General features: G+C 38.8%; 2 long non-coding RNA genes across 2 annotated transcripts; both read left to right on the forward strand.

Moving 5' to 3' along the window:
- The first annotated feature begins 19,612 nt into the window (after nucleotides 1-19,612).
- Nucleotides 19,613-21,044, forward strand: LOC125246144. Its single transcript, XR_007179748.1, has 3 exons — nucleotides 19,613-19,856; nucleotides 19,931-20,154; nucleotides 20,600-21,044. It is a non-coding gene; the product is annotated as an uncharacterized LOC125246144 (long non-coding RNA).
- A 5,227-nt stretch (nucleotides 21,045-26,271) lies between these two features.
- Nucleotides 26,272-27,388, forward strand: LOC125245962. Its single transcript, XR_007179654.1, has 3 exons — nucleotides 26,272-26,615; nucleotides 26,693-26,740; nucleotides 26,849-27,388. It is a non-coding gene; the product is annotated as an uncharacterized LOC125245962 (long non-coding RNA).
- The last annotated feature ends 382 nt before the right edge of the window (nucleotides 27,389-27,770 follow it).

Raw genomic sequence — 27,770 nt, forward strand, 5'->3', positions numbered from 1 at the left:
CGGCAACCAATCGGAATCCGCCATTGGTTGCCGCCGAACCGCGTCATAGCTCATTACCATAAAGTTGACTTGATTTCAACTCTCCTCGAAGCTCTCACCGTCCAAGACGCGCCGCTCCGCTCTCGCCGGAGCTCGGCGGCAGCTCTCATTGAAAATGAATGACTTCCTGTCACTTTGACGCTCTCGCCGCCGGAGGTGTGAACACACAGTAACACAAACTATCAATGAATGTGTCACAGAGACGAAATTGATGAACGCGATTCCTTCCTCTGGCCATCAGAGGGCGCCTTCACCTGAATGCTGACACACACACATCCACTCACACACTACATTTCCCATCAGCCCCGTACCTTGGCACTAATCACCACAACCAGCTGCTCGCATCCTCACATTCTTTGCGAGGACTTGTACTACTACGGTTTGCATTTCTGAGTGTTGTTTATTGTGTTGCCCTGCCTGTTATTGACCCAGTCTGTTACTCGTTTACGATTCTCTGCTGCCTGCCCTTTGGACTCTTTTGCCTTGATCTGGACTTGTGATTGATATCTGCCTGCCCTGATCTACTGCCTGTTCTCCGACCACGATTCTGTCTATTCTCTGATGTACCTGTTTGCCACTGTTTGACCACGAAATTTGTTCAATAAAGCCTGCATATGGATCCCACTTCGTGTGACGACTCGTTACGGTATGAATCAAACTCACAATACTGCCAACCACTTCATTTCCACGCATCATTTTATTATATCCAGGTATGTACAGTCAAATCATATAAACAGTCAAATCGCTCTGGAACTATGTCCTGTTTGTCTTGCCTGCACTCAAGACAGTGACGTGAGCTCCAGAGAGCCTTCACTCCTATTGGTTGTCACTTGAGAAATTCGCTTCTCGTTTGAAATTTCTAAACTTTTGTCGCTTGTCTCCCGTCACTTGACACGCCTACATTCTGTCGCCAGTGCTCCATTGAAATGAATGGGACCTTTTGCTGCTTGTCGCTGATGGTGTGAATGGGGCTTGTGTTGTTCTCTCAGTTTACTAAATTGTGTGTATGATTTAGAAAATTGTGGGAATGAATTAGCAAGTCATGAGCACGATTTAGCAGTTTGATCTAAAGTAGCTTGTCTGTTGGGTCGGACCACATGGGCCAGTCTTCATCAATGAACCTTGGCTGCCGATGACCCTGTCGCTGGTTCACCACTGTCCCTTTCTTGGAACACTTTTGATAGATACTGACCACTGCAGACCAGGAACACCCCACAAGAGCTGCAGTTTTGAAGATGCACTGATCCAGTCGTCTAGTCATCACAATTTGGCCCTTGTCAAACTCGCTTGAATCCTTATGCTTGCTCATTTTTCCTGCATTTAACACAACTTTAAGGACAAAATGTTCACTTAACAGTAATTACAGGTTTCAAACAGAGATGTCGACAAAGAGGCAAACCTTACAGACTGCAGCTTTAAGGTAGGAAAAGACCTAAAACAAATAAGCAAAATTTGAAATCTCCTGAATCAGCAAATTTTGGTCAATTTAGATCACTTAAAACATTAATGGGAGAAAGGCTTGAATGAACAAATTTCAGGGACAACTGGGCAGAAAATTATTAAATAGATTTATTCATCATTTATATGTCATGTGGTAGTGCAATTCAAGGTATTACACTGGTTTCATTGGTTAAAGGTTAGGTTATCTAAATTCAGACCAGAACTAGACCCTATTTGTGATAGATGTAAGCAGACACATGCCCAAGTTTGTATAACTTTTGGAAATCGCCAATAGACCCATCTCCTTTTATTGCTATATTTGGTGTTACAACACAGAACATGTGCCTAAGTAGCCATAATGGTATATATATATTGGTCTTTGTTCATTGTAATTGATACTTTATGTCTGATGGGTAGAGGGATGGGTTGTGTTGGGGATTTTGACTGTAAATACTGTACTTTTTCATTTTCTTTTTGTTGCATATTAACAGACCTTGTTAAAAAAAATACACTTGCTTACGTAAGCAAATAACTTTCAAAAAACTCTTCTTTACAATACAGAAGAAACCTCCCATAATGACCTTACTTTGGAAGGGTTCTACACACAAAATATGACTTTTCTGAACACATAGGCGGATGGTGAACCAACACAATAAGAATACGTTATTCCATTTAAAAAAACAAAACAAACATTAATAAAAAGCTGTTATTCATCTTCAACTCGATCTCACAAAGTTCCGTTACAGTCAGTAATGCTGGCTGCACAGTGAATCTGTTATTTACATTATTACTTGCTATCATGAGAGAATTTGCAGGCGTGCAGAGCTCAGAATCCAGTGACCACTTAAAACAGTCTTTGCCTACTGTCTATTTTTGTGTGTAATATGAACTCTGCTTAATAAGTCTGCGTAATAAGTCATGCATAAGTTTTTTTTTTTTTTTTTTTTAGCTATTTGAATATTAATACTGTATATCAGGTATAAAATGTTTCTAGACCAAAACATTACAGTTTTGCTTATTAGATTCTCACACTCTTCTATGGGAAGTTCTTAATATTGTTTTGTGAATGGGACTTTTATTTTGGTCTGACGGTATGACGTCATAAAGCTGCGCCGCACTCCTGCATCTGTTGTGATTTGGCTGAAAAAAGGTTTGATTTTTTTTTTACACATGTAAAGTTTTTAAATCAAACTGTTCAGTCAATTTGTTTTTTACAAGTTATGTACAGTTAATTAACCATTCTTGAAAGTAATGATTTCTTTGTCTTTTGTTGTTTTGATTAACATTAAAAACACAGATATTAAGCTACTGTCACTTTAAGACATAATGATACTGAACTCATTCCTTGTCTTTCTCGAATGTATAAGTTCACTTAAGGCATAACAGACACTCCCCCGGTTTCATAGACAAGGGCTAGTCCTAGACTAAGGCTACGTTCACACGAAGCCGGAGCTTTACCCTAAACCGATCTTTCTTTCTTTTTTTCTTGTCTCAAAAAATATCTGCGTCCACACGAAACCACTGAAACGACTCAAAACGATGTAGTATGCATGCCAGACCAGTATGTGGCGCTGTAATTCTGACACAGAGATGCACTTAAAGCAGCGAATAAGACTTGGAGAATGCACATAATCCTTGCGCGCTGAATACAAACTATAGTAAAGCTTAGGAAAAAGCTTTATTTTAGCTCAGTAGCTTCTGCAGCACGAACAAAAGCATCTAGAGTCTGCTATTGTTGTTGTTGCTGTTTTGTGCTGTTAGCGGCATCTGACTAGGGTCGACACGTGGGGTGTTGACATCATCGTTTCAGATAATATACGGATAAGCTGTCCACATGAAAACGCAAGATGGCGTTTTCAGACTTATACGCTCTGAGAGCCGGTTTCAAAAAATAGCGGTTTCACCTTTCGAAAACGCTGGATCCTTGTGGATGAAATGACTATACGATACAAAACTTGTGTGTATTCACAGAAACGCGCCTCTGTGTGGACGGGGCCTAAAATGCATGTTTGAGCTGTTTCAACTGAAAGTTACTTGCGCTGAGATATCTTTTAAATATGTCAGTGCCATTGTTTTGTCTCAATATTCATACCAGTTATGTTTTTTTTTTCTTTCTGTTATGTACTGTTTCCAGGTGTTGAATATTTTTTCGGCGAGCTCCGGCGAGAGCGGCGTGGCGCGGCGCGTCTTGGACGGCGAGAGCATCGAGGAGAATTGAAGTCAAGCCAACTTTATGGTAATAAGCTATGACACGGTTCGGCGGCAACCAATTGGAATGTAGAGGTCCACGCTTGAGAGGATTCCGATTGGTTGCCGTAACTTGTCATTTACTTTGATCCTCCCATCCGGCGGCGGTTTGAACAAACATTACAGCGTTGTTGGCAGGGCGGCCAAGGCAAATTTTGACGCTCTTGCCGCGGCGGTGTGAACGCACTGTTAATCAGGGAAACTGTAGCAAATTTCCAAATAAATAGATTAGGATCCACAAATAAATGCAAAGTGATTCACAAAAATAATCATATGCACAAATTAATAGAATAAGATCCATAAATATATGAGTGTCACAAAAAATTATTAAATTCACAAATAATTAAAAATGAGATTTGCTAATAAAAAACATTCACAAATATGTTTTTATGTCACAAGCACATCTCTCTCTGCATTAATTTGTGAATTACCATCTGTGCATTTGTGGACTCTGAAACATTTCTGGCATCAAGTCTGGAGAGTATTGGACATGCAATGCTGACACAGGATCCAGGCAAAAAATGAGCCGGCATTCAGACATAAACAAGAAAGCCTGCACGATTTTAGCCACGATTTTGGCTCGCCGACAGGTTTCGAGAAATCGCCGACAAATGCCCGAAATCACAGGCAATTCGGTGCTCGTGCACGTGAGTGACAATCACGCAGTGTGAATGAGCAAAGACACGATCTGAGAGAATCACCGACGAGTCGCCGACGCCCGTGAGATATTTGGCATGCTAAATATCTGGACCTGTCGGCGATTCATAATCCTGCTGTGTGAAAAGTGTTCTGACTGAAAACTACATCGGCGATGACCGACAGTCAATGAGAGAGCAAGATACAGAGCAGCGAGGAGTTCGGGGAGGAGTTATAGACCACAATATCAGCAAGCATGAAGCAGTTCGTACACATAAACATTACAAGTCTATCAAACAGAAACAAAGCACAAATATTTGCTTGACCATCAGCAACAGCAGCACATAGAAAAGTTATATATTTAGCTCCAACTGTATTCGTATTTCAAGCTTCTTGCAGGCTACTATTTTTAATAATGAGCCGTGTGTCTCAATCAACTCCCTAGTTCAGTAGTCAGGGCACTGATCAGGGTATCAGCCACATTCACTTTCATTATATACTGATTCACGACCTAGGGAGCTAGGGAGATGATTGAGACGCAGGGCCAGTCTCACGTGAGATCGTGTTGTTTCCTTGTCACGTCTCGCGTGTGTTTGCGTGTCAGACAGAGTTGTCGGCGATTCTTCCTATTGTAAAGTCATGCAGTGTGAAACCTTCTGTCGCCGATCCATCATGCAGTTTGAACACAGCAGCAACTGAATGCTGGCCAAGATAGTCATGCAGTGTGAAAAGAACAGTGACCCGACTACTTTGAAAATCGTGCAGTCTGAACTCGGCATTACATGCAGTTGGTTTTGATGCTTAATATGTATAAATGTTTGGATGTCTGTGCTTTGTGCCATTAAACTGGTGTTCACCATTTTCTTTCTTTTTTTGCCTTAGACCTGATGGCACTGAAAGAGGAGAGTGAAGTACTGAATGAAATGGAAGATAAAGATCAATATAACAATCATCATGATTTCATTACTGGAGAAAAATCTTTTAGTCACTCACAGACAGAAAACACTTCCTCACAAAAAATAGCTCAAAATACTGGAACTAGAACTCATTTCACCTGCAACCTGTGTGAAAAGAGTTTCAGCACAGAGGAAAACCTTAAAGTCCACATGAAAATTCACTTTGGAGAGAAGCCTTACACCTGCTCTCAGTGTGGAAAGAGTTTCAAACAGAAAGGAAATTTTAAAGTCCACATAAGAATTCACTCTGGAGAGAACCTATACACATGCCTTCAGTGTGGAAAGAGTTTCAAACAGAAAGGTCACTTTGAAGACCACAAAATAATTCACACTGGAGAGACGCCGTTCACCTGCCAACAGTGTGGAAAAAGATTCAGCCAAAAAGAAAACCTTAACAAGCACATGAATATTCACAATGGAGCGAAGCCATTTATGTGTGGACAGAGTTTTGATCAACATGAAAACATTAAAGTTCACATTACCATTCACACTGGAGAGAAGCCTTTCATCTGCCAACAGTGTGGAAAAAGTTACACTCTAAAAGAAAGCCTTAAAAGGCACATAAGAATCCACACGAGAGAGAAGCCTTACACCTGCCAACAGTGTGGAAAGAGTTTCATTCAGAAAGGACACTTTGAAGACCACATGAGAATTCACACCGGAGAGAAGCCATTCACCTGCCAACAGTGTGGAAAAAGTTTCAGCCAAAAACAGAACCTTGACAGGCACATGACCATTCACACTGGAGAAAACTCCTACACATGCCTTCAGTGTGGAAAGAGTTTCCAACAGAAAGGACACTTTGAAGACCACAAAAGAATTCACACCGGAGAAAAGCCGTTTACCTGCCAACACTGTGGAAAAAGTTTTGGAATAAAACGGAGCCTTGAGAGGCACATAAAAAATTCACACTGGAGAGAACTCCTACAAATGCCTTTAGAGCAGAAAGAGTTTCAATCATAAAGGACACTTTCAAGACTGCATAAGAATTCACTCTGAAGAGAACCTCTAAACATGCCCTCAGTGTGGATACAGTTTGCCTGTTTAACTTTATTTGTTTATTTCTGCTGCTACTCATTAGACTTTCCGCAAATGGATTCTACTGTAACCATCATATGTAAGGAATGGTATTATAAAAAAAATGAATAAAATGGGTGAAATTATTAAAAGTTGATCAATTTTGGGAAAATTAAGGCACTTTAAAGGTGTTAAATCTTAATCCTGATTTTATGAGGTATTAAATTTGTTCAAGCTTTGTCCAAAGAGTTCAAAAAGAAGGCAAGAATATATTTATTTTCCTCCACTTAACTATTAGAAACAACACCATGCTCAGTCTGCGATGATGGCAGTCCAGCCAGAAGAGCGTTGCAGTAATCGAGCCTAGAAATGACAAGGTCCTGGATGAGAAGTTGTTGTATGTTGTGTTAGAAAAGGCCTGATCTTCCTGATGTTGTGTAGTGCAAATCTGCATGTCTCAGCAATGTGGTCTTTAAAGGTCAGTTGGTCATCAAAGATTACTCCTAAACGGCTGAATTTCATGGGTTAATTGATGATGTACCGAGCTGAACGGTGAAATTTTGCTGTAGAGTCGGATTGGCAGGGAAGGCGAGAAGCTCAGTCTTTGCCAAGTTGAGCTGCAGGTGGTGTTCTTTCATCAATGCCGATATGTCTGCCAGACAGCTTGATTTACAGGTCCTTCTCAAAAAATTAGCATATTGTGATAAAAGTTCATTATTTTCCATAATGTAATGATAAAAATTAAACTTTCATATATTTTAGATTCATTGCACACCAACTGAAATATTTCAGGTCTTTTATTGTTTTAATACTGATGATTTTGGCATACAGCTCATGAAAACCCAAAATTCCTATCTCAAAAAATTAGCATATCATGAAAAGGTTCTCTAAACGAGCTATTAACCTAATCATCTGAATCAACTAATTAACTCTAAACACCTGCAAAAGATTCCTGAGGCTTTTAAAAACTCCCAGCCTGGTTCATTACTCAAAACCGCAATCATGGGTAAGACTGCCGACCTGACTGCTGTCCAGAAGGCCATCATTGACACCCTCAAGCGAGAGGGTAAGACACAGAAAGAAATTTCTGAACGAATAGGCTGTTCCCAGAGTGCTGTATCAAGGCACCTCAGTGGGAAGTCTGTGGGAAGGAAAAAGTGTGGCAAAAAACGCTGCACAACGAGAAGAGGTGACCGGACCCTGAGGAAGATTGTGGAGAAGGACCGATTCCAGACCTTGGGGGACCTGCGGAAGCAGTGGATTGAGTCTGGAGTAGAAACATCCAGAGCCACCGTGCACAGGCGTGTGCAGGAAATGGGCTACAGGTGCCGCATTCCCCAGGTCAAGCCACTTTTGAACCAGAAACAGCGGCAGAAGCGCCTGACCTGGGTTACAGAGAAGCAGCACTGGACTGTAAGCAAATTTTGCATGTCATTCGGAAATCAAGGTGCCAGAGTCTGAAGGAAGACTGGGGAGAAGGAAATGCCAAAATGCCTGAAGTCCAGTGTCAAGTACCCACAGTCAGTGATGGTCTGGGGTGCCATGTCAGCTGCTGGTGTTGGTCCACTGTGTTTTATCAAGGGCAGGGTCAATGCAGCTAGCTATCAGGAGATTTTGGAGCACTTCATGCTTCCATCTGCTGAAAAGCTTTATGGAGATGAAGATTTCGTTTTTCAGCACGACCTAGCACCTGCTCACAGTGCCAAAACCACTGGTAAATGGTTTACTGACCATGGTATTACTGTGCTCAATTGGCCTGCCAACTCTCCTGACCTGAACCCCATAGAGAATCTGTGGGATATTGTGAAGAGAAAGTTGAGAGACGTAAGACCCAACACTCTGGATGAGCTTAAGGCCGCTATCGAAGCATCCTGGGCCTCCATAACACCTCAGCAGTGCCACAGGCTGATTGCCTCCATGCCACGCCGCATTGAAGCAGTCATTTCTGCAAAATGATTCCCGACCAAGTATTGAGTGCATAACTGAACATAATTATTTGAAGGTTGACTTTTTTTTGTATTAAAAACACTTTTCTTTTATTGGTCGGATGAAATATGCTAATTTTTTGAGATTAGAGTTAATTAGATTTAGAGTTAATTAGTTGATTCAGATGATTAGGTTAATAGCTCGTTTAGAGAACCTTTTCATGATATGCTAATTTTTTGAGATAGGAATTTTGGGTTTTCATGAGCTGTATGCCAAAATCATCAGTATTAAAACAATAAAAGACCTGAAATATTTCAGTTGGTGTGCAATGAATCTAAAATATATGAAAGTTTAATTTTTATCATTACATTATGGAAAATAATGAACTTTTATCACAATATGCTAATTTTTTGAGAAGGACCTGTATGCAGTTACTGTGGGATCATCTGGTTGGAATGAAAGGTAGAGCTGTGTGTCATCAGCATAGCAATGGTAGGAGAAGCCATCGTATGTATGTGGGTATGAGCTTCCGAGCTTATCTGAGTTCTGTTGTATGGTTTGGTTGTGCTTTATAGACATATTTGCAAACTACAACTGTTTATTAAGTTAAAGGTTTATTGCTGATTAGAACTTGAAGTGACGGTGAGGTCTTATTGACAAGGTCTTCAAAAGGTATTGAAATTAACTTCAGGATTCCAGCATATACCCTGAAGAAGCTGGAAAAACCAACCAATCATTGGACTTCTCTTTTTCTGAAATGACATCACACCAGTTTGTTCTTTAAATTCTCTTGAAGTATGTTAAAACCTTCCTTAAGAGTTTCACACTTAAAGAAAAAGCAGAGGACACACCTAGTTGACTTCAAAGAACCAACAATGTGACCACATAAGAATTTAAGTGTTTGTTCAACTTCTATGCAGCTTTTGGTTGTCATTTTCTGTCGATGGGCAACAACATAAGCAATGTAAGTCTTCACTGCTTAGCAATGAATAAAACATCCTAAAGACCCATGTCTTTGTTCTCCCCACTTTAGCCCTGATAAATTTGAGGTTTTTAGTAGACCACAGCTGAAAGAGCTTACAGTTGCCGAAGGATATAATTGAAATTCTTTAACCAAATGCCGCACCTGTCGTGGAGTCTGATGAGGGCAGCCCATAACACATCTCAATTGAGACAGACTGCCTCAAAGCTTGTGTGCGCTGATGCACAAGATATCTGTGATTGCATAACATAACATAATCAAACATACAACAGAACAGCAGTTTGAGTAGCCACAGAGACATTGCACACAATGTTTTTATCCTCACTAATTTTGCACTCTGGCTCAAATTGAAAAAGCTTAAAGGGTTAGTTCACCCAAAAATGAAAATTCTGTCATTTATTACTTACCCTCATGCTGTTCCACACCCGTAAGACCTTCGTTAATCTTCAGAACACTAAGATATTTTAGTTGAATTCCAATAGCTCCGTGAGGCCTTCATAGGGAGCAATGACATTTCCTCTCTCAAGATCCATAAAGGTACTAAAAACACATCTAAATCGGTTCATGTGAGTACAGTGGTTATAAAGCAGCGAGAATATTTTTGTAGCGCCAAAAAATCAAAATAACGACTTATTTAGTGATGGCCGATTTCAAAACACTGCTTCAGGAAGCATCGGAGCATAAATGAATCAGTAAGTCGAATCATGATTCAGATCGCATGTCAAACTGCCAACGGCTGAAATCACGTGACTTTGGCGCTCCGAACAGCAGATTCGACACACTGATTCATCTGTGCTCTGATGCCTCCTGAAGCATTGTTTTGAAATCGGCCATCACTAAATAAGTCGTTATTTTGTTTTTTTGGCGCTCCAAAAATATTCTCGTCGCTTTATAATATTAATATTGAACCACTGTACTCACATGAACCAATTTAAATATGTTTTTAGTACCTTTATGGATCTTGAGAGAGGAAGTGTCCATTGCTCCCAATGGAGGCCTCATGGAGCCATCGGATTTCAAAATAAATTTCAAAATAAATTTCAATAAAACCTTTTACTAATGGCATCAGATGTCTTCTGAACACCACAGTGTGCACCAGTCGGACTGCATCAAATACCCGTTTGACCTCCTCTGTTGAATTCAAAACTTTGGCCAGTACATCCTCTCCTCTTCACTGTATATTAGTATAAAACCTCATCTAAAAGTACTGTGTTTTAATCATGAAGTAAACCAGAGAAATCCCTGAATGTGACTTATCTCATCTTTGATTGTGAAGTTCTGTGCCCTTCTAAGAAGGACATACTTTTTTCATTTTTAGAAAACACCATGAGGAACCTTTCCAGATTTTTTTAATTCATACAAGGTTTTAAACATTTCCTCATCCATACTGACAGCCAAAATGACAAATTCAACAAAGATGGGAAGGCTTATTTATATGAATTGTGGTCTTGAGGCTCATTACTCTTTTAACACATCACCATAGCTCATTGGATATTAAATGCCTCGCTAATTGCAAACTATATGTGATGAATCAATTAGTTATTACCCAGAGCTGTCTACAATAGTAAATTGAACAAAAATGCAGGTCATAAAATAAATCTCCAGGTGTGGTGGGTAATGGACATTTAATTTAAAAATAGTGTCATTTAAATTCAATTCAATTCAATTCACATTTATTTGTATAGCGCTTTTCACAATACATATCGTTTCAAAGCAGCTTTACAGAGAATGCATGTCAAAATTACAGTTTAAGAAGAATGCAGTTAGCAAATAATGTAATAATTTGGGCAATTGATTTATAACACTGTTAGCATTTTAACTTTAAGGCAGAAGCAATGAGCTCCTGGAAAAATGAATTACATATCAACAATAATTAGGATATAGAAATTAGGAAAGTGCATGTTGCATCTTCTGAAGTCCTCGCAGGAGTTGACGCCGTCTCTTCACAGGTGTTGGTCATCTGAGGTCTTCTTAAGATTTAAAGAAGAACATAGAAACAATGATAATAATTTAATAAATTATACATAAAGACAAGATAGTTTTACTAGACCTTGGGATCAAGGACAAAATTACTACAGCAAGACTAATACAATATATATATATATATATTTTTTTACATATTTTTATTGAATTTTACAGCACATTTAACAAAAAAACATAACATACACTTCAATACACCCCCCCCCCCCCCCCCCACAATAACCATGGCAGTCTTTTAATTATATATATATACATATATATATACATACATACATACATACATATATATATATATATATATATATATATATATATATATATATATATATATATATATATATACATACATAAAAAAAATACACTCATATTAAACAGTATGTATTTATATATATAGGCTATATATAATAACTTCACACATCAATAGCCTCTTCAATATCACCTCTTTTAACAAATTCCAAAAATATCTCCCAAATATCATAAAATTCAGAAGACTTCCCCTTTATTACATATGTAAGCTTTTCAAGGGCCAAATTAGATATCAAGTTTTTCAGCCAAAGCCCAAGGGAAGGACAGCCGACATTCTTCCAGCAAAGAGCAATTGAACATCTTGCCTGTAGTAAGCACAAGTCTACCAGTTTTTTTTCTTTGGTGGGTAGAGAGCAATTATCCACATACACACCCAACACACATATTATAGGGCTTAGAGGAATAGGAGAGGAAGTAAATTGAGATACATACTGAGTCACCTTACTCCAAAACATTTGCATCTCCTCACATTCCCACACACAATGAAAGAATGTACCCTGGGAATTATTACACTTAAAACACAAATCCGGAATACTAGGGTTAAATTTATTTAGTCGCACGGGCGTGATAAATGATCTCATTATCCAGTTATATTGTAAGAGTCTCAAACGAGTGTTTATAGTTTGGGTTTGTGCTTTCAAACATATTGTGCTCCATTCATCCAATGAAATGTCTTTATTTAAATCTTGCATCCATGCTTGTCTTTTATTTTCAGAACTTTCTTTATGATTCTGTACCAGTATATTGTATAACTGGGTAATTCGCCCTTTACTGAAACAGTCATGCGTGGAAAAGGTTTCCAAAGTGGATAATGAAGGAAGTTGTACAGAATTTTTTAATTTCGAAAAAATAAAACTTCTGAGCTGCAAATATTTAAAAAAATGTTTCCGGGGTATATGAAACTTCGATACCAAATTGTCAAATGACATTAAAATATTGTCTTCATATAAATCCATCAATCTAACAATACCCTTATTTAACCATAATTTAAAGCCCATATCATTTTTAGCTGGGCTGAAATATTCATTACCCCAAATCGGAGAAAAACAAGACAACAATGGGACCTCTCCAAGAAATTTATGAACTTCGTACCATATCACAAGGGTATTTTTCACAAATGGATTGTCTGTTTTCTTTCTTAGTTCCTTAAGGGGTGCTGAATACAAAAAGTTGTCAAGTGTCAAGCCTTTTGCGGCCAACTTTTCAACCTGTACCCAAGGTATATTCGTATCTTTTGCGAACCAGAACATTGCAGCCCTCATTTGAGCAGCCCAATAATACCATAATAAGTTTGGTAATTGTAACCCTCCCCTGTCATAAGGAAGGTACAGAAGAGAAAGTCGAAGTCTAGGCTTCCTATTACTCCAAATAAAATTAGAAAGCAGCTTACTCACTTTTTGGAAAAAAGCGGAGCAAGGAGTAAGTGGTAACAACTGAAAGATATATAAAAATCTCAGTAATATGTTCATCTTAATTAGATTTATTCTTCCCATTAAAGACAGGGCAGTGTCATCCATCTAGTCGTCTCCTCAGACACCTTCAATAATAAAGGTTCAAAGTTAGCTGAACTGAGGGAACTTATTTTGGGTGTTATTTTAATTCCTAAATAATCAAAGCCATTAACAGCGTTAACAAATGGGTGAACTACTCTTGGGTTTATTCTCTCCTGCTCATTTAGAAACATAATTGATGACTTATCCTTATTTACCTTAAAACCAGAAAAATCACCAAACAGACCAATAAGCTTTAGAAGGGAAGGTATAGATTTTTCAAGCTCTGATAAAAATACAACGGTATCATCAGCATATAAAGCAATGCGATGTTCTAAATCTTCTGAATGAATACCACGAATTATAGGGTGTGACCTAATTGCTATTGCTAGCGGTTCCATAGATAAAACAAAGAGTAGAGGCGAAAGTGGTGAGCCTTGTCGGGATCCGCGACTTAATTTAAATGGTTGCGAGACATGGTTGTTAGTGAGTACCTCTGCAGTAGAATCAACTAATAAGAATTTTCATGCCATCTACGGAAATTGTCACCCAAACCAAACCGCGCAAGCACCTCCATCAAATACGGCCATTCAAGTCTGTCGAATGCCTTTTCGGCATCGAGCAACAAGATGGCCGTATCAGGGGTGTCATCCCCAGCATGTACAAGATTGAGCACCCTCCTAACATTGTGGAACCATTGATGGTTCTTAACAAAACCATTCTGATCTGAATGTACCAATAAAGGCAAGACCTTCTCAAGTCTTGTTCCCAAAGCTTTAGCAATAATTTTTGCATCCGTATTTAAAAGTGATATTGGCCTATATGAGCCAGATTCTACTGGTGACTTTCCTGGTTTCAAAATAAGAGTGATCAGAGCATTTTTCAGCAACGGAGGGAGACATCCTCGCTGAAAAGCTTCTACATACATATCTAGTAAGGGACCTATTAATTTATCCTTAAATTCTTTATAAATATCAATTGGGAGCCCATCTGGACCTGCCGCTTTACCGCCCCTCATTTTAAGAATAGCATTAGAAACCTCTTCTAACTCCAACATCCGATCTTAGCTCAAGTCTGTCCTCTACGGAAATAGAAGGAACATCCAATCCATCCAAAAATTCATTTTGAATGGAGGTGCTCGTCGGAAATTCAGTTTGATAAAGAGATTTATAAAATGATACAAATGTAGCATTAATCTCAGCCGGATCCGTTGTGATTTCTCCCCTTCCATTCCTAATTTCATTAATAGCCCTTTCTGAAGTTAATTTCTTAAGTTGCCAGGCCAGTAATTTACTGGGTTTCTCCCCCTGATCATAAAATGTTTGTTTCAATCTTACTACTTTCAGCTTTTAGTGTGGAAAGTTCCTCGTATTCTACTTTTAAGGCTAATAATTTTTGCTTATTTTGTACGGATTTGTCTATGTCTATTATTTTCTCTAAATCTCTAATTTCAGCATCTAATTCAAGCAACCTTTGTTTATCTTTATTGAATTTGGAACTAGTATAGCTAATCATTTGGCCTCTAATAAATGCCTTAAAGGCTTCCCATCTAATGGCTGCCGAAGTTTGATCTGTGTTTAATGTAAAATACAGGTCTATCTGCTCGCCAACAAATTTGATAAATTCAGAGTTTTGCAGCCATCTAGGCTGTAAGTGCCATCTAGGGGGACTTTTATTTGTTTGAGATTCTATATAAAGTAATGAGATGGGAGAATGATCAGACAGAACCGCACTATCATATATACAACTTTCAATATTAGATAATAAAGAAACCGAAATTAAGAAATAATCTATACGAGAGGAGGTTTTAGATAAAGAAGAGAAACATGAGTATTCCCTTTTTAAAGGATTCATTTTTCTCCAAGGGTCACATAGATTCAAATCTTTCATAGCTTGTCGGATTTTTTTCCTACCTTGCGAGTCCTGCTATCTAGTCCTGAAGAGCGGTCAAGCTCAGGGTCAAGTGTGCAATTAAAATCACCTGCTATTATAACTGTACCAGGTAGTGAGGCAATCAATAAAAAAAGATCTTCAAAAAATGCAGGATTATCCTCATTTGGGGCATAAATATTAACCAAATGTATAATTTTACTCATATAAGTTCCTTGTATTATCAGATATCTACCAGCCCTGTCCGCAATTTTCTTATTTACTTGGAAGGGTACGGACTTATGGGGTGCTTCTCAATTCTTATTTGTGCATCCTCGTTTCCTTTCCTTGCTTCCTTTCCTCGCGTCTTAGCTCCACCCCTCCAGGATGCGAGGGAAGGACGCAAGGAAAAGACGAGAGGACGGAGGAATTGAATCAAGTGAAATGATAAATCCTCGCTCCCTTTAGCGTCACTTCAAAGCGTCATCAGCTGCGCTCGAGGGATCTACCCACATGTTGTTAAAGTTTGGTTATTTAAAAAAATAATAAATATTAATAAAGCAAGATGCCTAGTTGAAATATATGAGATATAAAGTTTATTTAATCTGTAAAAGTAAAGCATACATTTAAATTATTGTGACAGATAAGAAGGGGGAGGAGAATTTATGCGTGCGTCACGTTTCTCAATGAGAAAGACTTCCGCAAAGGATGCACCTGTGTATCCTCGCTCATAACTCCTCAGGAAGCCTCCTCACTCCTCGTTCCTCGCCTCCTCGCGGTGCAATTAGAGAATTGAGATGTCCTTCAAGATGGCTGAGCTCGATTGTTTTCCGGGTCATAGGATGGAGGACGGAGGAGCGAGGAGACGAGGAGGGATATTGAGAAGCACCCATGGATCAACACCATAACTCCCCTAGAATGAGAAGAAAAACAAGAAGCCAAGACCTGGCCTGGCCATCTTCTTTGTATCTTTTGGAGCTCCTCTTTAAGCAAATGAGTCTCCTGAAGGAATACTATAGTGGATTCAAGCTGTTTAATCCTTGTCATCACTTGCTTCAGCTTAACTGTATTAATCATACCCCTTACATTCCAAGAGGTAAATTTAAGCTTCTTTATCTTGGACATTTTTATTTCAAATTAAGGCTATATTATTTCATATAGCAATAGTCTGTGAAGGTAATAGTCATTCGATGTGGAAGTTGACAAAAAGATCAGCCATAATAAGGAGATAGTGTACAAAATATTAAAACCAATTAACAACTCAACAACCTGCCATGAACACCCATCCTTAGCTGTTATCCCGAACTGAACAGCCTGACAGCCCCCCCTCCCTCTTTTATCACCTTGGGATTAAAGTTATGTCCCCACGCCGTTCCAATGTAAACAAGGGAACGATTAAACTAAACCAAGTGCTAATATGGATAATAATAACAATAAAAGAAGCCATAAAACAAACAGAAAATATGCGAGTCACCTGGCTTTTCATGCGTCTTATACTCAAAAATATAAATAATAAATTACTTAATAGGTTAGCGAGCTCTTCAAAAAAATAAAAAAAATAAGCCTCCCCATAATATGGTGCCGTTAGGAAAACACCAAAACAATTAAATTGGAAATAAAATAAAAAATAAAATCAAACCATCAGTGACGCATCAACCACAATACTAGAAATACACTAGTAATAGAACATAATAATAAGAGTGAGAATAGACTACTCTGCCGAGGAAAGAAAAAAAGAAAAAAGAAAAAATACATTTATATTAAAATATATAAATCCAAGTCGCTTCTTGCTAAGACTCAAAGTCTGAAAAGCGACACTTTAGGTTCCACCCGCTTCACCTGCACGTTGTATTCCTTGTATAAACTTTTCCGCATCAACTGGGTCCTCAAACTCACGGGTCTGTCCATCAACAGTCAGGCGTAGCTTGGCTGGGTAGACTATTCCATAATTGACGTTCAGGGATCTCAGCCGTTGTTTAAGTACCCCGTCATGGTTTAATTTTTACGGCTTCATCTCTAACGGTGAAGCTCCACGGACAAATCAGGGAAAAACCTGATCTATATCTCCATACATGATCTTGCCTTTGATCCTGACGGCTCGCATCACTCTAACTTTATCCTGAAAGTTCAGAAACTTCACGATCAGCACTCTTGGAAGAGATGATCGACCGGATTGTGAACGACCAGGTAATCTGTGTGCTCTTTCGATGACGGGCGGAGTGGAGAAGGTTGTCGGGCCCAACACTTCAGGTAACCATTTTTCCAAGAAGGCGACCGCATCAGGATTTTCCACCTTTTCAGGAAGATTAACCAGTCTCAGGTTCGATCTCCTAGAACGGTTTTCAAGGTCATCCAGCTTCTGTGAAAGAAAGGTTAGGCGCTTAGCTACGTCCTCCATCTTGCCTCTCTCCATATTAACCGTATCTTCCACGTTGCTAATACGTTCTTCGGCCATATCCATGCGTCCTGCGAAGTCCTTTACATCTTTTTTAATATCCCGAATCGCGTTAAGAACGCCGTCAATTTTTGTAGCAAAATCACTTCTCATCAAGTCCAACTTTTGAATCACATCTAGATTCTGGCCGGTGTTGGTACAGATTTCTTCGGTTAGAGGAGCGCTACATGCGTTACCTGTTGAGTTAGCCACACTGCTAGCATCCCACTCGTCGTCCTGTTCCCTGAGTGGCGAAGAGTCCGATTTGTGCTTTGTTTTCGATTTTTTCGACGGCATTCCGATCCCTAGTTCACCTCAGGATGTTAGTGAAACAAATTAAACTTGAATAGAAAAAAAGATGGATAATATACAGGATTTTAAGAAAATAACGCCAGGAGCTCACAAAAAGACGTGCACTCAGCTCGAACTCATAACCACGCCCCCACTAAAACAATATTTACTATATTATTCAAATATGTTTTTTTTTTAACTTTACCTTTCCTTCAGTTTTGGTATACCTGTGTGTTTTTGTGTTACAAAAGCCTGATAACATTACTGAACTGATAGGCTAGTCCTAATTTTAATGATTAATGGCTAGTCATTATTATCACATAATTTGACCCCCAAAAAGCATTGCAAGAGAAAACAACCGTTATAATACAGATGAAGTGTAACATTTATGATGAAGTATGAGGGATGTGTATAAAAATGTTTTTCAGTTGAGTCTAGAGGAACATTCAAAGCTTGCCCTTAGTACTTGGTCACTATTCCCACGATATGGGTCTCATGAATATTCATGTAAACGCCACCCATTTGAATAAAATATTTCAGAAACCGAAATATTGTAACACCAGTATTTTTATATTGCAGTACAGTACAGTTTTTATGGTTTCATTTTTAAGTGCTTCATGTTTTTGTAAAATATTTAAAACTTTAAATTATCAGTCCTGTTAAATGTTGCAGTCTTGCATTTATTGAAAATTTTAAGTTTTGTTGATGTCTTGCTGTGTTTGTGGCTTTGTTGACAATATAAAAAAGAGAATATTAAGAGGATTCGGGAAATAGCTAATTTTATACAAAAGTTTTCCATTCTTCTTGTTCTTTAAAGCTTGTGTGAAAGAAGCTATTAAGTTCCAAATTAATGTTTAAAACATAAGGAAAACTTATTAAATTTCTGCTTGTGTATAAAGAACTTAGCATATAAGATTATAAAATTTAATACAAACTCCAGGGTTGATAAGCTAATATTAAGTGTATGGACGTAGCGTCCGTGACGTCACCCATAGAGTTCAGAGGTGCGTTTCCCAAAGCGAACTATGGTCGCAAGTTCCGTCGTTACCAATAGAGTTCAATGGGACTTACGACCATGGTTCACCAACGATGCTTTCGGGAAACGCACCCCTGAACAGCAGTTTTGAAGCGTAAATGAGGCCGCGGCCATCTTAGCTGCGCGTCACCGCACGTCACTCCCGGATAACTGAAAATGGGCAAAGAGGCGGGGAAGTGGTTTGAGCTGATATGACTGGTTGCTGAAACCACGCCCGCCTAGCTGGACGTGACCATGTTAGCAAGCAAAGGAGCTATCTATCTAGATACTATCTAAAATATTAATGAAGATAAGTTTTATCATCAGCCCAGCTAACACACGACGTAACAGTTACGTAATGTATTCGTACTTTTTGGTAATTTCATGACTTACTAACTGACAACGTAACTACGACGTCGCATGCCAGTAATTTAATTACCTTCAGATTACCATCTCACAACGTCGTCAGTACCATCTCCTAACGTTATAAGATTACCAAGGACGTTCCAGATACGTACTCTATTCGTAATATAATTGGTCATTCCATGACTTACCAGTAACGTAACTACAACGTTGTATACCCGTAATATTATTACCATCAAATTACCATATCACAACGTCGTCAGTACGATCTCCTAACGTTATAAGAAAACCAAGGACGTTCCAGATACGTACTCTTATTCGTAATGTAATGGTCATTCCATGACTTACTGGCAACGTAACAGCAACGTCATGTGCTCGTAATTTCATTACCATCATTTACACGTTCTTTATATGTTATTATTTACAGAATTTGCCATTTAAAATGTGTAATTAAACGTCACACACAAGACTGAAATGTCCCTTAAGAAAAACATAGTTTCTTTTCACCACATCAGAATATGGATGACTGCTTTTTATATAGTGACGTCACATACAGCGCGCGCCTCCACAAATGGAGTGCGCGCGCGCCCACAGTATGTTGATAAGGGAGTAAAGTTAATTTTTCTGAGAGAAGAATTTATTTTTCCGAGGTGACAACGAATAAATGGCTTTTATAAAAATGTATAAAGTTAACTTTGGAAAGACACAAAACCATTTTTTATTGTTATGTTTACGTTAGTGCTGGTGGCGTTAGAGTTGCCATGGCAACCGGGAAAACATTCAAGCTGCTGGAGAGGACAGCGTCGACGTTTCTCCGTGTTTCTCGTCAGTTTTATAGCAATAAAGTTCAACAACCGTCAGATTGGTATGTTATATTTCATGTTTGGGTTAATGTGACAGTAATTTCTATTTTTAATGCAACGTTTTATATTATACTAGTGACACGGGGACCAGGAGGTGTTGCAGCAGGCTTTGTGGGCGCCGTTACGCGTCGTGATCCTTCTTATTGAGCAACGCGATTTATATCATCTCTTTGCTGCAAATGAATGCCTGAACTGGAACGTTTCTTTGGACGGATGGATGGTTTCTTTCTCTCTTAGTGTTGATTTCTTCGACCGTTCTTCTGCTGTATACTAGACGATGCCATCGCTGCGGCTTTGCAGGTAACACTAATTCACGTTATCACCTTGACGACCGGACCAATAGTGCATTGCCGGCCATCGGTGACGCATCCAGATTCGAAAGACTTGAACTTCAGTGATCTGTGGATTTAAAAGGGGGTAATTGCGGGCGAAACGCTTCGTGTTTGTCACTACATTGTGTCTTTTTGTATATGCTGTTATTTTGCTTTGTTTGTTTTTATTTTGTTTGGAAACAAGTGTTTCGTGCTTTACATGTTTGTGTATTTGATGCATATTTAACTTTATGGGATGATTTCATGCTCCTAACGACCAGTGAACCTTAGCTAGGACGATCACGATATTGATTTGTGACATTTATCCCTCTGAAAGCATGTGATAAAGTGCTTGTGGCCAAATCATAATGTGAAAAGTGTTTATGGATGTGTGTGCGTGCTTGTGTCTCATCCTGTTTTCTTTTTCCCTTCAGAATTGGGGTACCAGTATTAGCCGGTGCCCTTTGTGTGTGGTGGTGGTTCGGCTGTTGGCCTGCAGTGTTCACAACGGGTGTTGTTGGTGCTGTGTTGTGAGAGCACGAGTGGTTGCTGTGTTTATCCGATAGGCGAGACGAATTCCCCAGTTCTGAAGTGGTAAACTCATGTTTGTATGGATGTGCAAGAAGTTTTATGAGTGATTGTGCTCCCTTTTTAAACTTTTATACATTAAAGAGACTGGTCTTGTATTTTCTTGATGTTTATTAAATAAAATTGTGTGAAATGTACATTGTTGTCTGATATCTGTCCAGCCACTGCTTATCTGTGTGTGGTACTTTGTGTACCTGTGGGTCCCCGGCCCATTTCCGGGGTGGCGTAGTCGAGCTGTTGCCATATTTGGCTTAATTGTGTAAAGCCTTTAATAGCAGAATGCCACACATGCCACAGAATCTTTCACATCCAGATTCCTGCAGGAGATCCCCACACCCGAAGTCGATCAGATTGACCTCAAGTGTTTCTGTGTTGATCAGCAGGTTCTCCAGCTTTATATCTCTGTGGAAAACACCTTGGCTGTGAGCAGCCATTGTTGCCTGCGTCATGATAAACTGTCGTGTCCTCATTGAGGATAGCTTCGGTACTCCAAAAAATCCCACAGATCTTGGCAGGGTGAGGGACGCTCCAAGACCATGATGATATATTGGTCAGGTTGGTCCTGCCAGTCCAGCAGCTTAATGATCTTTGGAAAGTTTTGACTTTTTGTGCTTTTTTCAGGTGTTCAACATATAAATGACAAAAGTGTCCTTTAACAGAAGGGGTGTGGGATCACCAGGCCAAAAAAAGTATATTAAATCTGAAGAAAGACTGAAGAAAGAAGATTTAAATTTTCGTTTTGGTCACTGTTAATCCTCATGTGTGTTTTAGGGAATAATAATGTTGCATATTAATGAGGCGACTACTGATTTCTGCTAGGACAAAAAAAAAAAAAAACATGATTTTTGTGATCGATCTATTATTGCTTATGAAGAAAATGTTGTATAGGCAAAACAATAAAAGATTGAACTCCATTATAATGAGTTAATCTCTAACCAAATAATGATTTTAATATACTAAAATATAATGTATTTCTCGTGGTTCATAATACTGTTATATTATAGAGCAAATGAAAAAACTATACATCATTAAAAAGACACAAAATACTCTTAAAATCTTATATTGTTCTTAATGTTAAAAGCATATTAATTCATAACAATTTTCTATACAGAATTCAACAATTACATAAGCAGCCGGAGGGCGCTCTGCCCCTTTTGTCCAAACTCTAAAAGAAGAGGCAAAACATCAAGGAACTAACAGAGGCAAGAGATAATTATTCAAAACACTTTTGACATTACATATTTTAATTTTCATGTGGCTCCGTGGGTGTGGCCGCATTACAGAGTAAAGCCAAATAAACAGCAGCACGCAACATGTTAATCCTAACATTCACGTTGTATATGCAAACTTTAAGTGCATGGCTGCATGCATACAGTCATTTAATAATATTTACCAAGTTTTCAACAGTAATAACAAGAACGAACAGAATCTTACTTTAACCGGCCTGAAAGTTTATAGACTAACACAAGTCATTTAATAATATTTACGCCGCTATCGTGAAAGTTTATAGACCTCTCCCCACGTCCTCTCCCCACCAGTCTTTGGTCGAGCTCATGGATCACCGGTTTGCATTTAGAAATACAAGTGCACCGAGCAATCAGTAATGAGGGAGACCTTTTTGCCTTTCATTTCAGACGCAGTGTCCGCTTTTAGAGAGTTGTAGAGAATTCACCAATGCTTGTTTGCTTCGTGGTGTGTATCTCACTAACATTTGCTTTTGCTGTTGGATGTTTCAATCGTAGGTAGTTGTGCATAGCTGTTGTATTTTAAAGAACCAGTCTAGTGACAATGCGTACCCAAGACTACCAAGCGTATACACGCCATAAAGTGCGTATCATATGCACATGAAAGATGCATACAGTAATTTAATAATATTTACCAAGTTTTCAACAGTAATAACAAGAACGAATAGAATCTTACTTTAACCGGCCTGAAAGTTTATAGACTAACACAAGTCATCGCCGCTATCGTCCTCTCGCCACACGCAGTCTTTGGTCAAGCTCATGGATCGCTGGTTTGCATTTAGAAATACAAGTGCACTGAGCGATCAGTAATGAGGGAGACCTTCTTGCCTTTCATTTCAGACGCAATGTCCGCTTTCATAGAGTCGTAGAGAATTCACCAATGTCTCGTTTGCTTCATGATGTGCATCTCACTAACATTTGCTTTTGTTGTTGGATGTTTCAATCGTAGATAGTTGTGCATAGCTGTTGTACTGCTGTTGTTTTTTAAAGAACAGTCTAGTGACAATGCGTACCCAAGACTACCAAGCATATTACATACATGCCATAAACTGCATATCCTATGCACATGAAAAACTGCTTTTTGGCGTATATATTCTACGAGATTACTTGTGTACTATTGATATGCATTCACATGTGATCGGGTTTTGGGTTTCTCCATTTCGGAGTCGCATCTTCCCTCTCCAAGCATTCTGCCGATTTCTTACCAGCTCAGGATGTTGTCTATTAAAAGATGAATAATTTTAGTTACCATGAAATGTCAAGCATGGACAGCAGTGTGTGTAATGTTTAAGGTTATGGCTGTAAACTCACCCTCAGCGACACGTCGACTCTGTGGTTGTGATCTGGTACTAGAATGACTGGACTGAGGTGGACTGGAGCTGGAGGGGTTTGAACCTGATGATCTGCAGGAGGAAGGACTTCAAGACCACTGGAAAGAGGTTCCTGAAGACCATGATCCTCTAGAGCACGGGCACTGTACTGTAGAGAATTTATGATCTAAACCAGGGAATTTTGAACAAAAGCATAGTTCAGTTGCATAATAATAATTAAACATTGCATACTCATATTACGATAATTATTCAATTCTTTTTTTACTTTTTTATTATATATATATAATATATAGAAAATCTGTTCATTACTTTGATCAAACTTTCAGTCATGATATAATATGTGATGGTGTGGATTTGTAACATATGGTCTCTTGGTCTGAGCTGCCACTCCAGTCACAGAAATGAAGAGAGAGCAGCTTCTCATAACTATCCATCCTCTTCCTCTTTCTAATTGGAGTCTAATTTTGCTCAACAACACTAACGTGTTGATGGTTTTTAGCCGCATCAGTGCTGGATGTTGAGGACGTGCTCCGATAAGAGTCGTGCAGCTGAGCGCTAGAACTATGTTTTCTCTTCAGCACCATGATAACAGAGCAGCAGACTGGGAAAACTGAGGATATGGTTCTCTTTCATCATCTCATATTCGAGATCAATCTATGGGAAGGATATCTATACCTAACCTCTGCAGAAGCATATAATTTTGGACCAAGACTGGCTTGGCTTACAGGAAACCTAGTGTAGAGGAGATGCTGTCCCTCAGGATAAAAAAGAGATAATATTATCATCGGTCACACAGGATGATAATCTGGATTAAGTCTGGACTGTGCATAGAATTAGTCAAAAGAGAAGTATTAGCACCTGTGGCTGAACATTCAAAATGCAATCATATCACCATCTCATGTTTTCCTTTGTGCCATATATATACCCTCTCTTTAGTCTCCGTATGTCCAAAAGGGAACTTTTCAAAACATAGAATGAGAAATCAGCATTTCCAGGCCCAGGGAAATGTGTACACAGTACAATGTGTTCCCTTCTTACCCTGCCAGACAAAACTCTGATCAAACTGTGAATGCACACCGAAGGCAGCTTTTAAAATTGTAATTCGAAGAACTGAATTTCCCCCCAGGGGCGTGGAGTAAGACAGGGCTGCAGTTTAAGCCCCGCCCTCTTCAACATTTACATCAACCAATTGACTCTTCGCAAAGACCTTTCCCCTTAGTTACTGTTGCTTTGTCCGACAAGCCATGGCTCTGTCACGCCACAGAGAGTGAAAAATACATTGACGAGCAAAGAGGACACTGACAACACGTCGACAGACAAGACATCTTTTAAATTGGTTTTTTTTTTTTTTTCAGAAATTCGAACAATAAAAATGGTTTTGTGGCTCTTTAATGTGTCATAGATTGCTGTAGTGCCTCAGCTCAAACGGCTCGTAAACCGATCATCTCTTCCTACTAGTTCATTTATAACATCAAATAAACATGAATGAACATCAGAAGGAATGTTGTTTCAAACGCGGAAAGACGTAAATACACTCCAATTTTCAAGGTTAATCTTCTAACTCATGACTGCTTTGTTGGACAAAATGGTGGATCCGGCGTTATGATTGGTTAGATCACTTGTCAATCAAACTCCCGGTGAAGGGTCATTTGGTCAATATATTAGAACATGTTCCTATTCAAAGTCTCACTTTACATAACACAGTAATAAAGTGTCTTCTCTACGCAGATGACATGATTCTCCTGTTACCCACTAAAGAGGGGCTTCAGGACAGCCTGAATATGCTGGAGAATTACTGCCAGTCCTGGGTCCTTAGAGTCAACCCCAAAAAACTATTTTACTTACTTGCTTTATAGGGACCATGTACAATTTTTAACATAAATGTTTCCATTCCAAACAATGATTTAGCTAAAAGCTAATTTTCACCCACAACTAGAGTAATGATGTTCCAGAAATGCTTCAGGGGCCCATTTCAGAAAGGAGGTTCAACCAACTCTGAGTTAAAACTTGAACTCTGAGTTGACTTACTCTGAGATGGGAAACTCTGAGTTTTTGGTTACAGAACAGCTGAAATGAGTTAGTTCAATCGACTCTAAGTAGGTTGACTCTGAGTTAAGCGCGTGCACCATGACTATAAAAAGCCATTATCAACGGAGCGCAGATATTATGATTCACCATGGCAACAGCACCCGAAAAAAAACGCTCTGCATATTTTTCACCGGCTGAACTTGATGTGCTCATGCAAGCTTACAGTGAGCATGAGCACATTTTCCGAAAAAAAAGCAACACGACTGCAGCCGCAAAAGAGAGAGAGTTGGCGTGAGAAAAAATAGCTGCTCGAGTCAATGCATGTTTAAATTTTAATTACTGTTATACAGTGATGGGTTTAATTAATTACTAAGTACTAATTTACTTTTTTACTTGAACAAATAAGGGATTAGCTACTCTTAATTTTTCTGTAATTTAATTAAAGTTACTTCTGATGCAATTGCATTAAATACTGATTTTTTTTTTTAAGAATTAAAAGTGCGGTTTACTGTATATCCTTGTGTTGTGGTTGAGGTTGATATATATTTCTTATTATAAAGAAATTAGTAATAAATAATTAAATACTTTGTAGGCAGAGTAATTATTATATTAATCTAATAACTTTTTTAGATTAACTTACCCAACACTGCTGTTATAATATCAGAAGTGAAAGTGGAAGAACAGTACAATATTGAACCTAATTTTCATTTTCATGTAGGTGCAATCCTGCAGGCATAAAAAGGACCTGGCAGCAGCTAAAAATTAAATATAAAAACATATCTCAATCGGGTAAGACTTGAGCATATCATGAGTGTAGGCTACCTGACTTAACAAACATATGACATATTACATAACTAAATATCATCCAGTGTCTAGCAGTGCAGAAGCATTTTTGACATGGGTCTAATGCTGTTTTCAAACAATTAAATATTAATTCTCATTTCACTTCTTCTCAGCCAACAGAAAGAAGGCAGATGCCCCTAAAACAGGGGGAGGACCTGCACCACCACCACTCACAAGTGCAGAAGAGATGGCCCTGAGCCTGAACACCGGCAGGCCTGTGGCTGAGGGAATTCCTGGAGGGAGCTCATCAGAGCCAGTCACTCCCCAGAAGTGACTTCATAAAATGTAAGATGCTTTTCTGATATTTCCATTTATTTCAATTTGGGTTGGGTTTTTTGTTTGTCCCAACAGATTCTAATGGTAATATATGCCTTTTTGAGCCTCCTGTCACACTCACAACAGAACCCCAGGCAGTTGTAAGTAGCCTACTAAATAAAACGTAAATTATGACAAATCATATTATAAGGTGTACTCAGCTAAATGCTCTTCACAGGATGATGAGGATGATGAAACCACCTCTGCCACAGAGAGGCCTACAGAGGTAATATTAATATAGTGTCTACACATTCACATTTTCCCAATTTTTGTGTCTATAGAAAAGTTTATGTATGTTATAAGTATATAAACTGACATTGTTCTTTATCCCTAGAATGTGGAAGAACAGCAGAAGGAGGGTCTATCAAATTCTGCTGCACAGATGAACACAGTTCAGTGATGTTCAGTAAATGCCAGAGTTTAATTTTGTACAAGTCATGTACAACTATATCATGTAACTTTAAGCTACTGTATTTTCAGTTACCAGTTAAAGAGTGTGGTAGATTTTTCCCTACGCACCTGACTTAGTTAAACCTGGGTGTCCCCGACACCATAAACCAATAAACCTGGGTGTCCCTGACACCAAAAAACCAATAAATTTATACTCTACTGAGCGTACTTCAGTACCTGTTCGAGTCGGCCGACGTCTCGGCCTGTTTTGGGGGCCTATCACCTGATACTAAGCTCTTTAGTGCTCCCCACCGGCACTATCACCTGATAATAAGCTCTTTAGTGCTCCTCACCACTAAACACTATCACTATAGTATGGAAAGAGTTCTCTAGTGCTTAGTTGTTTGCTGCAGCCTAAAAACCAGACAGACTCCAGACTATGCCTCAGAATATGCTTTAATCACGGCCGGGAGAGTTCTCATCATTCCAGAGGAATCTCTCTCCGAACAAAGGAATACAACAGGTTTTATAGGATTTCAGGTACACTTCGCAGTCAGTATGGCATGATCTATTACTCATTATCATCAGTCTCAATATGATTGGTTTAGATTTAAGAAAAACATCTCAGTTCCTCTGTCCCGCTTACTGCCGGAGTAAATTTAGATTAGAACAACTGAATCACAGGATCATCAAAAAATATCACTGGGTTAATAGTTCAGATTACTCAATAGGTCAAAACAACCTCTCAAAGACTATTTTTTAATCCCCAGAAGGATGCTGTCTAGCCAGCACAGCAGAATGTTTCTGAATCACAACACTCAGTCCTAGTGACTGTTTCTCTATTTCTAAGTTAGATTATTATCATT

This window comes from Megalobrama amblycephala, linkage group LG14, assembly GCF_018812025.1.
Source record: "Megalobrama amblycephala isolate DHTTF-2021 linkage group LG14, ASM1881202v1, whole genome shotgun sequence".
NCBI classification, from domain to species: Eukaryota; Metazoa; Chordata; class Actinopteri; order Cypriniformes; family Xenocyprididae; genus Megalobrama; species Megalobrama amblycephala.